At 39.2% G+C, this 12,799-nt stretch overlaps 1 protein-coding gene and 2 long non-coding RNA genes across 7 annotated transcripts in view; 2 read left to right on the top strand and 1 right to left on the bottom strand.

Annotated features, from left to right (window-relative positions):
• Nucleotides 1-12,799, top strand: part of KCNIP4 (potassium voltage-gated channel interacting protein 4) — a 1,214,216-nt gene that overhangs the window by 286,388 nt on the left and 915,029 nt on the right. The window lies entirely within an intron of this gene.
• LOC134732726 (uncharacterized) overlaps nucleotides 1-12,799 on the bottom strand; it is an 800,561-nt gene that overhangs the window by 208,191 nt on the left and 579,571 nt on the right. The window lies entirely within an intron of this gene.
• On the top strand, nucleotides 2,848-5,321 carry LOC134732725 (uncharacterized). The gene is made up of 2 exons (XR_010116205.1): nucleotides 2,848-3,710; nucleotides 4,032-5,321. It is a non-coding gene; the product is annotated as an uncharacterized lncRNA (long non-coding RNA).

Raw genomic sequence — 12,799 nt, 5'->3', positions numbered from 1 at the left:
ATAATAAAAAATAAAAAAAAAAAGTTCTTGCATAGCAAACAAATAGTGGTAAGATTATGGTAATTGGTAATGGAGTAAAAAGAAAATGGTATAAGATTATTAGAGTGGGCATCTTTGTGCCTCAGTTTCTTCTTTAATGATAGGGGTCATCATACTTTGCATTATCTGCCCTATAAATTTAAAAAAGACAGTTGACTCCTAAACAATGTGGGTTTAGGAGTGCCCATCTCAGCGCAGTCAAAAATCCACATAAAACTTTTGACTCCCCCAAACTTAACTGCTGGTTGTCTGCTGTTGGCCAGAAGGCTTACTGATAAAATATTCAGCTGATTAACATGTATTTTGTATGTTACATATATTATATATTGTATTCTTACAGTAAATTAGCTAAATAAAAGAAAATGTTATTAAGAAAATTGTGGCTGGGCACGGTGGCTCATGCCTGTAATCCCAGCACTTTGGGAGGCCAAGGCCAGAGGATTGTTTGAGCCCAGGAGTTTGAAAACAGCCTGGGCAACAAAGTGAGACTCTGTCTCTACAAAATATAAAAGAATTAACCAGGTGCGTTGGCACACACCTGTGGTCCCAGCTACACAGGAGGCTGGGAAGGAGGATCGCCTGAGCTCGGGAGATCGAGGCTGCAGCAAGCTATGTTTGCAACAGTGCACTCCAGCCTAGGTGACCCTGTCTTGGAAGGAAGGAAGGAATGGAGTGGGGGAAAATCATAAGAAAGAGAAAATGTCTACTATGCATTAAGTGAAAGTGGATCATCATAAAAGTATTCCTCTTGATTGTCTTTACATTGAGTAGGCTAAGGAGGAGGAGAAGCAGGCAAGTGGTCTTGCTGATTTTTAGGCAAAGTGGCAGAGCTGGAAGAGCTGGAAGGAGAGACAGGAGAGGCAGGCACATTTGGTGTAACTTTTATTGAAAAAATCCACAAGTGGACCCATGCAGTTCAAATATAAATTGTTTAAGGGTCAACTGTATGTAGATATAAATAGAGAGTACATATTTCTCACTGTGTTTATTTATTTATAAATTATAAGTAAATTGTATTACTCTGCTAAAATATTGTGTCCAAAACATAGAAAAACTGAAATATAAAATGTTAAGGTTGATAAAAAATTAAATATTTGAACACTTTTGTGAATTATCAAAGAAAGTTTTAGCTCTCATTAACATGTTAGAATTGTATATATTGCATATTGTTATCTTATTGTATATAATAATAGAATATTTGTAATAATTTTAGTGAGGGCAGTGTGATTATATGTACTTAATTATTTTTGAAAATCTTGATTTGTACTTTGGGTTATTGATACATGTCAATTCAGAACTTAGTTCTAATTTCAGTTTTATACCTGCTTTTAATGATTGAAAAATTTTCACATAAATATCTTCATAAAAATGTAAGAAGCACATCATACCTTGTGCTTACTAAATGATGACATGCAGTTTCCCTCTCATCTATGCCTTAATACAGCAGTTTTTTTTTCTTCTAAAAAAAAACGGGATAATGTGCAGAATGGGTAGGTTTGTTACATAGCTATACCTGTGCCATGGTGGTTTGCTGGACCTATTGACCCATCCTCTAAGTTCCCTCTCCTCACCCCCCACCACCCAACAGGCCCTGGTGTGATGTTCCCCTCTCTGTGTCCATGTGTTCTCATTGTTCAACTCCCGCTTATGAGTGAGAACATGTGGTGTTTGGTTTTCTGTTCCTGTGTTTGTTTGCTGAGGATAATGGCTTCCAACTTCATCCATGTCCCTGCAAAGGACATGATCTCATTCCTTTTTATGGCTGCATGGTTATTTCATGGTATATATGTACCTCATTTTCTTCATCCAGTCTATTATTGATGGGCATTGATTGGAGTGAGATGCTATGCTAAGTAGTGTGATCTATCTATCAAGTTAACCAAGGTACACACAAACTAGAAGATGCTGCAGAGTACTGAAGGTGAACTTCTGTACAATGATGGGCAGCTTGCTGCACCGCCTGTGCCACCATAGAACTTCCTTTTCTTCCATCAATTTCCACTGTGCTTCAGTGGCATTCAATACAATTCATTAAGCTTTAGCTTAATTCTCCCAAAAATAAGTAAGTAGAAGCATTATTCAGAATTCTTCATAATATTTTCCTTCCAGACCTTGTTCCATACCTCACTATGGAGACTAACAATTTGTGGAATAAGGAAGTGGTCATTGTTGGCTTATTTTTTATTCTGGAAAAAGACTTATCTGTGCAGCTAGGCAATCATCACAGACTTGAAATTTTATTACCAAAAAAATCATGTCTGGACAAACTCTTTGAGTGGAATCTCACAGCACCTGATGCATACTTATATCATACCACTGTTACAGCTTTCTATTCCTGGCTCTGTCTCCAACATCCTCTCTCACATACCTTGTGAGACCTTGAGCCCAATAAGCTTAGCAGTGACATTGTTTACATGTGATGTCTTTATTAATCCTAGCAGAGCATGTGAGAGATTTTCAGTAGATGATTTTTGAATTAATGGACATGTGAAATCAAGAATAGAGGTGGTTGGGACTACTCAAATGTCCTGTCTCCATAGACAAATGGGAAAAGGAGAGTTGGAAAACTAATGTGAGATGAGCCGGAATTTTCCTAAGGTCTATAGAATTATGAGATCTTCCTGCAGCTTTCCCCTTTCATGTCCTACCATCTTCTTATGCCATGTGCAAAATTGTTTGAGGCTGAGGTTGGCTTCGTCTCTTTCCTCTTCAAGTTTCTCCATGGGGTGTGTCTGGAAGGGGAGTATAACTAGATTTTCTAATGTTACAGTTGTCTGGTTTCCTTCCCAGAGTTCCTGAGATAGGTGATTGATGATTTTTTAAAACATTTTTGAATGGTTGTCTATTTCTCCTTCTACTTCTTGCCATGCTTCTTTCTTCCCTGTTTATTCCCTCCAGGTCAGTGGGATTTAGAAAGGTCTGAAGTTGAAGAAAGGTAAGCAGGAGAAGAACCCATTCAGTGTGGCTCTCTTTCCTCCCCTTTATTCACCGCCACTAGCTGAAGCATATCTTTTAAAAAGACTTGAAGGGACATGTAGAGAAGTTTCTATTCTTGCTTTTCATATAAAAGACAGCTTTGGCATTGTTTTCATTTAATGTCTATAAAGCTGCTCTGCATAAGTACCATGTGAAACACAGAGATTAGTATTGTTAATTTAATGCAGTAAGCTTAGAGTCTTTATAAGATATCATCTCCTTTTGAACTTTATATTCAAATCAGTAGAGACCAGAACAGAGTTTTTCGGAAGAATATTAACTTTCCTCCCTCATATATTAAGCAAATAGGAGGGCCAGAGAAAATATAAATACGTGTGCTCACACACTGGCATAAATCATCCTGATATGTAAGAGAGTAGGCCTTTTTAATTTGTTCTTTTCTCTCATAAACTGTTGGGGAAATTGGATGAACTTGCTCTACACATAATGGATACAGTAATGTGGGGAGATGATCCGTTGCAATGATGCATTTGGATAGGCTCTAATGAAGTCAAGATTCAACTTATTGATGACAAAAAAACAATGGTTATGTACAAAGTATCATATATCTTCTCATCAAGCTGTCCCACCGAATCAGAGAAGCAGTGTTACCTAAGTCATGCATTATGTTTTCATCTTTTAAAAAGGAACAAAGCTGAGACATTTCAACTTGATTTTTCTGCATTCTCTTTCAGGTAACTTCTTTTTTTTTTTTTTTTTTTTTTTTTTTTTTTTTTTTTTGAGACAGAGTCTCGCTCTGTCGCCCAGGCTGGAGTGCAGTGGCGCCATCTCGGCTCACTGCAAGCTCCGCCTCCCGGGTTCACGCCATTCTCCTGCCTCAGCCTCTCCGAGTAGCTGGGACTACAGGCGCCCGCCACCGCGCCCGGCTAATTTTTTGTATTTTTTAGTAGAGACGGGGTTTCACCGTGGTCTCGATCTCCTGACCTCGTGATCCGCCCGCCTCGGCCTCCCAAAGTGCTGGGATTACAAGCGTGAGCCACCGCGCCCGGCCTCAGGTAACTTCTTAACTTGGCACCAGTAGAATGTTTGAAAGGAAACTAAAATTCTTCTATAGGCAGGAGCAGCAGAGAAATCCTTGCAGGAAAATGTCAGCCAAGGAAAATAAATTGGCTTTAATCACTGATTTTTTTGACATTAATACATTTATATTTCTTGTTACATTTTATTACAGCAGATATTAAAATTAGTTTCCACCTTCCTAGGTTCACAATAATTGAAAATGACAAAAGGCCAAAGGGACGCCATGTATGATCAGAGGAAGGATGAAGCCCTCAGGGGGTATAGGGAGTTGGCTGCACATGGTCCTGCAAGTGGGAAATAAAGACCTGGATAACAGAGAGAATTCTGTATCCAGCATAGTTGGAGCCCCAGCACAAGTTTTGTCAAATGCCTGATACGCCCTTATGATATGCCATCTTGTTCATTGCAGACAGCGCTACACAATGCTCCTAAAAAATTCCTTTGTAGGAAAGGCCAACAGGCTGGGTGACTATTAGTCAGGTATACTTTGTTTGAAATGTTCCTATCTGTGCTTCTTAGAGCCTTGACTTATTTTAGTTTTTACATTTGTGTTGATTAACTTTCACAAAAAAATACATGTATAAAATGAGGGGGGATGCCCTGTGATAGAAAAGACAGTAGTAACCATTCCTCAGCTTTTCCTGACTTCTTTTTAAGTTGACAATGACATTTCAAAGTTAGGTTTTGTAGCAATATATCACCTACTACAATATTCCATTCCTATGCATTTAGTCTTTGAATTAAATTTCTGTCTTCTAAGGCTTCTCTGCCCATGATCTCTAAATGTTAAAGAGAAAGAAAGGTTCATGAAAACAAATCTTCCTCTGTTTTACCCAGAGGAAGGTCCTGGACAAGGAGGAGGTTTCCAGAAGTTATAAAATTTTCACTTTCCATATCTTTCCTGAACTTTGGGGGTATGCTGGCTAATCAGAGGACCAGTGATAAAGCTTAAAAAAACAATTATTTCTTTCTGAAAAATAACAGAAGTGATTTATTGAGAGCCCACTACATGCCGGACATTGTTCTGGTCCTCACATCCTATTTTCTTTAATCTTCACCAAAAAATACTATATGATAGCCATTAATAGATCATATGACAGATAAATTAAGCATCCATGAGTTTAAATCAGGACCTTCCAAGACCTGGAAGTTCAAGCCATTTTCGTTTATTAGGCTTTTATTAAAAATTAAAGAAGTACCAAATCATGTCACAACAACTATTGTGATAATTTTAAAATTATATAAGAAAAACATTTAACACAAAATGCAATAAAGTTGTGCAATGCACAAAAATCTTCACAGTAGGCATTTAAAAAATAGTCCATAGGCATTTAAAAAATAGTCTATAGGTGGCATGGTGAGATGAAGGAACAGGAATTATATTAGGAATGTTATTTTTCAACTCTCGAGTGTATATCTGGGAAGCGACTGAGACACAGGAGGTTAAGCAAACTGCCTAAAGCCACCTAGATCATAAACAACAAAGCTAGAAGATAAACTGAGGTGCCTGACCTCAGAAACTTTGCTTTTAATGACTTTGCTATCTTCCTAGATAGGCCCACATTCCAAACTCTTTAACTCACCATAAGCCATTTCCAACTTTCAAATTGCAAGATGGCAAGCAAAAATATTTACCTGGTTTAAATATGCTATGGGAATAATTGCTTTCTCTGGTTCCTATTTTTTTTTGTCTCCATTTAAGAGACAAAAAAGGAGAGTGTTTGTTTCGGTTGCCTCTGTTTTTTTCTTGACAGGTGTATTTACTGTAGAGCATTTGCAGATGGTTTAAATGTGACTAGTGCACAGAACTGCTGTGCAGTTTAGGAGCATTAGCAATAGAGGTATCAGAAGACCTGTCAGGTGTGGTGGCTCCCGCCTGTAATGCCAGCACTTTTGGAGGCTGAGGTGGGTGGATCACTGGAGGCAAGGAGTTCAAGACCAGCCTGGCTAACATGGTGAACCCGTCTCTACTAAAAGTACAAAAAAATAAATTAGCCAGTTGTGGTGGTGCACACCTGTAATCCTAGCTACTCAGGAGGCTGAGGCAAGAGAAAGCACTTGAGCCGGGGAGGCAGAGGTTGCAGTGAGCCAAGGTTGTGCCACTTCACTGCAGCCTGGGCAACACAGCAAGACTCTGTCTCAAAAAAAATGAAACAAAGCAAAAACAAATAAAAAAACCTAAGTTTGAATCCTAGCTCTGAAGTTATTTAGCACTGTGACTTTGAGGAAGTTGCAACATCATTCTTTACCTTGGATTTCATACCAACAAAATAGTGCTGTTGTGAGATTGAGATTTTGGAAGCTATATAGGGATCTAGTATGGGGATTTCTGTTTCGTAGATGTCAAACTCTTCTGGAATGGACTTGCTGATAGGATGTCCCAGAGTGTGTGCAGAAGTGCCTGAGGGAAGCTTATTGGGTTCTACAGGACCTTTCAAAAATCAGTCAGTGTTAGACACCACTCATAGTTATTAGGCCTTAGAACAAGCAAGGTCAGGATCACAGGTTCAAGGCCTATGTGGGTCTGTGAGCAACAACCAGAAGCTAGTTATGAAGCCGGTCCTAAGCCATTGAAGACATGAAGAAAGCAGGTAGTAGAGTAGCCTTGGCTTAGTCACAGCTGGGCTCTGAGCAGCCAGGGAGCATCTGCAGTCATAGCACGGTGCTCCCAAAGGCTTACACTCCGCTCCCAATGTTCCCCCGATGGGCACCTCCCAGCTACCCTTGTGGACAGGCATCAGCTTTTCACAGTAAGCAGACAATGCTCAACAATCTACACACTTTAGGAGAAATTTTTATTTAAAAAACAAGGCCACAATCACCTTGATACACATTTTAATGTCATCCACTAACCATTTGATGACATTTAAGTAATGTCATCCATTTAATGTCATCCATAACTTCTTTTCTCAAAAGAATCAAGAATATTAGTAAGTTAGAAACCATTATCGATAAGGGCTACATTATCAGTTTAAAAAACTGATTTACAATTATGTTACAAGTTTCCTTTTCCCTGATATCCTGAAATAGGCCTCTAAGGTCTTAACTTTCTCCCACTTGCCTGATCAAAATTTGACTGCATTGAAACCTCTTCTAGGGAAATAGCTATTATAGCAACATTCTAAAACAAATGATCAATAGTTTCTTCTTTTTTGTATATTCAAATTATTGATGTAAAATATATCTTTGCATTTTATTTTCTTTGTAAAATAACCCTTGAATCAAGTTATTAGAAACACTGTTTAAGTTTCCATTGGAAAACGTGAAATGCTGGAGGATGTTGGTATAACATCACTTCAAATTCTCTTCTTCTTTCCTGATAAAACAATATTTATGTGTGCGGTACCAGCCTGAATCTTTCCCTTGGTCAATATTTTAGCTTTTCTGGTAATTCTGTGTATGAAATCTGTGGTTTTTAGGAGCAAACACATACAACTGCAAAGCTATTACAATCATTTTTATATAGAAACAATTATTTTAGACCACAAACCAAAATTATATGAAGATAATGTTACGTAGGAGGCCTAAGTAGAAAGAAATAGGGTTCTAATTAATCCTGCTTTTGTGCTTCTGTCATTATTCTGGATGAATTCCCTAATGCTACACTTTTAATGGGAGATGCATTTCCAATGCTGTTTAGCAAATCACTTTGTAGGCAGATGTTATGGTAGCCCATCTTTCAGGCCAGTGAGCAACTTGTATTTTATTCTGTGGTATGTGTTGGCATGGAGGAATCACTGCATTCAGATCGTAAACTGTGTGACTTTGGACATTTTTTATGGGCAAAAATAAAAATAAATCTGGTAGAAATGAAGAGAAGATGTACTTTTTATTACTGGAAAAGGCTTTAAGAAAAATATAACAAATGTCAGTATCTTCCCAAGCTCGACAGACCTGTAAAGTCAGAAACATCCCAGGGCACCGCTGACTCTGCTTTGTATTTCTTTAAGCTTCAGGTTGTGGAGGACACAGGGTGTACGAAATACCCTTGTAGAGGTTGCTTACAAGCAAATATCCCTTTGTCCAGGTGGTGTGAGGAAGCCCTAACAACTTTCTGAAAAGAAACTTTGGACTCAGCCCTGTTTTTAAAATGTCTACAGATCACTTGGGTTGCTTGTGTCACCCTTTACAGCAACTGAAAATTTTCTCTTACATGAGAAAACCGCCCTTATGTAGTTCTGGCCTAAGCTATTTTTTTAATAGAAATAAGGACATTTAGTTACTTTTACACTAAAATTGTTTGGTATTTTCTTCTTTGCCTTTGGCACTAGTATTTTATCTTTTCTTTCATTATTTGCCTCTCAGCATTTCAGAGATGCCAGTTAAAAAATGAAGGAATAAAAGAACCTATCGAGGACAGTGAACTAGATGGAGCAGGAAGGGTGGGGGCAAGAGAAGAGATTTTGTCTAGAATCTTCTATCAGGTGAGTGTCTTAGTCACTCTGGCCAATTTGGCTCATCACTCTGAGCCATAGTGTTCTCATAGGTAAGATAGATGTAATAACCACTACCTCAGAGAACTGGATTGCTATTCAAATTGAAATGGGAGAGTTCCCTGACCCCCTTGTGGGACTTGTGACATGGATGCGGCATGCTCAAACCCCCTATGGGAGGGGGAGCACACAAGTGAGCAGATGCAGGAGCCAGAGTGAGCACTTTTGGGCTCCAGACCCATGGCAGTGTCCAGGAGTGCTACAGTGCTCTTTTAGCCCAGCTATCCAAGAGTGGCTTAAGTGTTAAACAGCTCAGTGAAGAGTCAGTGTGACAGCCTTTTTGGGATCCCATACCCACTGCCTCCCAAATTCTTGTCCAGTGTCCAGGAAGAATCAGGTCACACAAACTTGAAGGATGGTGAACGTGGGGATTTTATTGAGTGAAGGAGGTGGCTCTAAACGGGATGGGGAGCTGGAGAGGAGATGGAGTGGGAAGATGATGTTCCCCTGAGTTCAGCCATCCCGTAGCTGATGTCCTCACCTGTCATCCCCAGAAGAACTTCTCTTGATGTGTTCAGACACTTCCCCTCTTCTTTCCTTTTCTGCCACACTGCTCTGCTGCTCTGCCACTGGGGCTTGGGGTTTATATGGGCACAGAATAGGGGCATGGCAGGCAAGAGTGGTCTTGGAAAAGGCAACATTTGGGCACGAAAACAGGAATGCTTGTTCTCATTTGGGCCTGCAAGTTTCCAGGCTTGAGGGTGGGGCCTTTGCCAGGGAACCTCCCTTTTCTAACCAGTGTTTCCTTGCCTCCTGTCCATGTCAAAATGAGATATATGTAAGTGAAATTGCCACATAAATGAAAATAACAAGTATCACTGTCATCACTATAACCACCACCAGAAAAGGGAACTAACTTTCAAGCATAGATTCTTGGATCTGTTTAAGGATAGCATTAACAATTTCGAGTCGTGGACAGAGAACCCCACATCTCATGAGCCCACTCTAACCTCCAGGTCCAAGTCAACAGTGCTGTCTTTCTCATTTCTTGCTGTGTTTTTTCTCAGATGCCAGAAGTAGGGCATGTTAGTCCACTATTGAAATTCCCCTGAGCTACACTTACTCTTGTCTTTTCCAGCTGTCATCTGTGACTACCTATGATAGCACATCTTCAGGGAAGATTTGAAAAGATATGTGGGTAGATTAATGGAAAGTAAAAATATGTTATATATTCTGCTTGATGTGAAATGTCCCTAAATGTAGAAATGACTTTAGAAGGGAAACAAGGAGTTTAAAATAGAGACCAAAGTATACAGAAACATCATAGTGTGGTTAACCTGAGTTTATTGAATGTTTCTCATCTATATGGCATTGGGAAAGGTCATTTAGGAGATATGGAGAATGATGCTCCCATCTCTGCCTTTCATGTATTATAGTCTAAGTAAGGGAAGCAAGAGGTATATATAAATAAGGAGAACATATACAAGTATATTTGGAAAGATGAAAGGGGGTATAGAGGATAGGGAAGATATTTCCTGGTGGAAAAATCCTAGGACTTTAAATAAGGGAAATATCTCAGCTGTGCCTTAGGTAAAGTATTGATAGATAGGATATAGGAGTACACTGTAGATTGAGGGATATGCACTATGTGGTCCTGGTGCGGTGGCTCATGCCTGTTATCCCAACACTTTGGGGGGCTGAGGTGGGCAGATCACAAGGTCAAGAGTTCAAGACCAGCCTGGCCAACATGGTGAAACTCCATATCTACTAAAAATATAAAAATTAGCTGGGCATGGTGGTGGGCGCCTGTAATCTCAGCTACTCAGGAGGCTGAGGAAGGAGAATCACTTGAACCCAGGAGGTGGAGGTTGCAGTGAGCTGAGATCATGCCATTGCACTCCAGCCTGGGCAATACAGTGAGACTCAGTCTCAAAAAAAAAATGGAAAAACAAGAGATATGCCCTACGTGATGTGATGTGATATGCTCTTCATAGGCTGGAACTTTATTATGTTTACAGATGCATTACTTAAGATGAAATGGAAGGTTTCTCCAAGTTAGATAAACAATCATTTTATCTCCTACAGAAGTAAAATTACAGTATGTTTAGTATGTTTAATGAGGTCTTTAAAAGTCTGCTTCTAGAAAGTTTATCTGGTGTTGTAGAATTTTTATTGCTTTCAATATTTATCTGTATGCTATGTATCTTAAATAAAATCACATTTAGGCTGGGAGCAGTGGCTCACGCCTATAATCGCAGCATTTTGGGAGGCCAAGGCGGGAGGATCACGAGATCAGGAGACTGAGAGTATCCTGGTCAACATGGTGAAACCTCGTCTCTACTAAAAATACAAAAATTAGCTGGGTGTGGTGACACATGCCTGTAATCCCAGCTACTCAGGAGGCTGAGGCAGGAGAATTGCTTGAACCTGGGAGGCAGAGGTTGCAGTGAGCCGACATCGTGCTACTGCACTCCAGCCTGGTGACAAAGCGCGACTCTGTCTCAAAAAAAAAAAAAAAAAAATGTTTAAACCATTTGATAAAACACTAATAACACTTTGCCACAGACTCATTGAACATCAAATTATGGTCAAAGACAAGTCAAGAGAGTTTCCAAAGAATCTCAGTAGATTTCAGAGGTCTGTACATGAACCCTTACACACTGACTCATAGAAAGAGCCTCATTCAGAGTCCTCTTATTCTCATTTTACAGATAAGTCAAACAGATCAATGCTTTTCTACTTTAATACATTGTAGAGTAGAAGAAACATTAATAATTCTCATTTCCTAAATAATAATCCTAACTACTATAATATATCAAATAATGAGTACCTCAGTGCCTATTATGACTTGAGCACTATCTTAGCTGTATTTCTAATTCTCACATCAACTCTACAGCCTAAGAAATTTATCCTGATTTGAGATGAGGAAATGAGAATTAAAAGTGATTTGCCTTGCCTGGATTCAGTCACAAACTATAGAATGAAGAAAGGGAGTCTATCAGACACATGATCTATAGATCTGTAATCACAAAAAGTCATGGACCGGAAAATAATAAGCCAACAGAGGCAACACACTAATGCTCACTGATAGTCTTAATTTCTTTAATTAAATAAATAAAATAACGAAAAAGCAAGTAAAAAAAGATTGGCAAAAGAATTAAAAAGGAAGTGATCACAGAGCAGGTTGAAAAGTCTCAATAGTGCTTTCTTTTATTGCCACATGACTACTCAGAGTGGTTAATATTTATCAGCTATTATTACTATTATTATTATTCATCATACTAGCTGACATTTATTGACCTGGGTCAGGGAAGGCTTCCTGAATGAAGGGAAATGGTAGCAGTGATGTGAGCAGTTAATTAGTCAGTTGAAAGGAATGTGGAGGTCAGGAAGGGGACAGTGGTGGGTGGAGTATCCTAAGTGTGGGGAACATCTTGTGCCAAGGCTCAGATGTAAGAGACTGTTACGGTTCCTTTCCAACCTGAGCCTGGCAGAATGGCTCCCATAAAGAAAGTCAAGAAGAAGGGCCATTTTGCCATCAACAAGAAGGTCACCAGAGAATACACCATCAATATTTAGAGGTGCATCCATGGAGTGGGATTCAAGAAGTAGGTCTTATGGGCAATGAAAGAGATCTGGAAATTTGCCATGAAAGAGATGAGAGCTCCAGATGTGTGCATTGATACCAGGCTCAACAAAGCTATGTGGCATAAAGGAATAAGAAATGTTCTATCTTGTACTCTTGGGTGGCTGTCCTGAAAAGCAATGAGATGAAGATTCACCAAACAGGCTCTATACCTATTTTACCTGTCACCACTTTCAAAAATCTACAGTTGATTTCAGTGAGAACTAACTGCTCGGTGTCAAATAAAGTTATTAAACTGCAAATAAATAAGTAAAAGAGACTGTTAGTAGTTGAATTGTGCACTCCTAAATTCACGTGTTGAAGTTCTAACCCCCAATATTTCAGAATGCAACTTTATTTGAATATAGGGATCATTGAAGATATAATTAGTTAAGATGGGGTCATACTGCAGAAATATGGGCCCTTAATCCAATGTGACTGTTGTCCTAATAAAAAGGAGAGTTTTGAACACAGGCTCACACAGGAGGGATGCCATGTGAACCTGAAGGTAGAGATGGGGGGTGTTGCTTTGGCAAGCTAAAGAAAACCAAGATTGCCAGCAAACCACCAGAAGCTAGGGAGGAGAGACATGGAGTAGATTCTTCCTTACTACTCTCAGAAGAAATTAACCCTGCTGATGCTTTGATCTTGGACTTCCTGCATCTAGAACTGTGAGACAATATAT

Source organism: Symphalangus syndactylus, chromosome 16 (assembly GCF_028878055.3).
Source record: "Symphalangus syndactylus isolate Jambi chromosome 16, NHGRI_mSymSyn1-v2.1_pri, whole genome shotgun sequence".
Classification (NCBI taxonomy): Eukaryota; Metazoa; Chordata; class Mammalia; order Primates; family Hylobatidae; genus Symphalangus; species Symphalangus syndactylus.
The sequence above is the reverse complement of the archived record's forward strand: the minus strand, read 5'-3'. Positions and strand labels throughout refer to the sequence as shown.